A 1864-nucleotide genomic window follows, 5' to 3' on the forward strand; every position below is an offset into this window, starting at 1 on the left:
AGTGTAGAGATCTAACTAAAAGGGAAAAAAGTATAGGGACCTAATTACAAATTTGAAAAAGTACAAGACTAATAGAATAATTAAACCTCTATTTTTCAACTAATTTATGCTAAAAAATTGAGTTTATCCTTCCGATAATTAGTTACTTATGTGCAACATATTAGATATATGCTGTAAATATAACCATGTGAGACTATTATTCACACTACCCAACTACACAGATTAATTATATACAGTAAATATAGCACTTGGCAACTTTGCTCTATATTTGATTATACTAAACAGATGCCAAACTAAATTATGATTTACTTGCAGATATTCTCAGATTTGAAAGTTCAGATATTGTCATCACAGGTAGTTTCCTTCTCCCTTAAATTCAGAGTTGAATTATGCAATTTTCAGTTCCCTGATGGTTTCAAGAACAAAATATGAGTGTGACTGATGACAAATTTGTGCTTTTGTTATCAATTGTATTGGGCTAGTTGGAACCAAGGTTATGTTTTCCGCCGTGTTCATGCTTTGTAACCCCATATTGATTATTTGTTGCAGCCAATGGATCAGCACCAGCGACTCTCTTTATGTTTTGATAAACTAATGGCAGATGTTACTCGAAGCTTGGATTCAAAAAACAGGGATAAGTTTACTCAAAACCTAACCATATTTCGCCATGAATTCCGTGCCAAATAATTCAAAGCTATGTTAAGGAGTTTAATGTGAGAAGGGTTGGTATCTGTATATTGTCTGTTTGGAGAGTTCCTTTGTTTTGGTGGGCATCATAGAATATACTAAGAAGAAGCAACTAAGCAGCCACTTTATGTGATTTCTTCATATAATCTTGTGTGAGAGAAATTCATTATGGTTCATGGTGTGGAAGATCAGGTGTATATTTTGTGGTGTTACAGCATAGTTCTATTTGTACCCAGGTTTGGGTGATTCAAATCCAAGTTAACAGATAAGAGGAGATTTGGCAGATATGAAGAAGTGGTTAGAACAAAGGGAAGAAGGGATTAAGGGCGTAGCGATTGGGTTAGAATATATTCTTTTCAAAATACATGTATATATTTGTTTTAGAAACATGTTACTGTATGATATTTTGTAGAATTGATTATTTGTACTCCATGTCACAAACGAAGACGATCACCAAAAAAAAAAAAAACGGGAAAGAGGAAGAAATTGTGTTCAGATGTGTGTGGGGGGGGGGGGGAATAGAATTGTAGCAGAATAATATGAATGGATTAATGCAAATCCTAACATGGTTTTCAAATAATCAAATTGTTTATGCCCTATCCCAAAAAATATAACCAGGTCCAAAGTGAATAAAGGTTCGATCAAGAGATTTGACTTTATTGACACCTATTTGACCTCAAGGAGGTTGGATATGGCGACCGCAGCACAACTATACTTATCTCAATAAGTAATTAACTTTTAAGATACTTTTCATCTATCTAGATGAGAGATTTTAACAAATTTTTCTAGAAAAAAGAAACTGTTATCCACTATCAAAATGGAATTACAATAAAAGGTGGTTATGTCTTCTATTATAAATACACTGATACTTCAGATATATGCAGAATTTAATTTACTAAATCTGTTTAAATTCTTGTTAACTTAATCATTGGAGTCTTCTGCAGGTACTATCTCCTACCTCAAGGAATTTGGACGGCGGCACTTCGATAGTAGAAGTCGGATGCTGCCTAAAAAAGAGTTTGGACCTCACGTTCAGACCCAAAAACAATCCAGTTTCAGGTAACTCACGGAACATTGGTGCCGTTGTTGGAATTAGAAGTCTACATCCAATCATGGTGGACAATTAGTTTGAGGATAAACATATGGCATCCGAATCTGAACCAAAGCACAATAATGA

General features: G+C 34.1%; 1 long non-coding RNA gene across 1 annotated transcript; it reads left to right on the forward strand.

The window, feature by feature from the left end:
* The first annotated feature begins 293 nt into the window (after positions 1–293).
* On the forward strand, positions 294–1114 carry LOC112705770 (uncharacterized). Its single transcript, XR_003155560.2, has 2 exons — positions 294–354; positions 550–1114. It is a non-coding gene; the product is annotated as an uncharacterized lncRNA (long non-coding RNA).
* Positions 1115–1864: the final 750 nt, after the last annotated feature.

Source organism: Arachis hypogaea, chromosome 8, assembly GCF_003086295.3.
Source record: "Arachis hypogaea cultivar Tifrunner chromosome 8, arahy.Tifrunner.gnm2.J5K5, whole genome shotgun sequence".
In the NCBI taxonomy this organism is placed as follows: domain Eukaryota; kingdom Viridiplantae; phylum Streptophyta; class Magnoliopsida; order Fabales; family Fabaceae; genus Arachis; species Arachis hypogaea.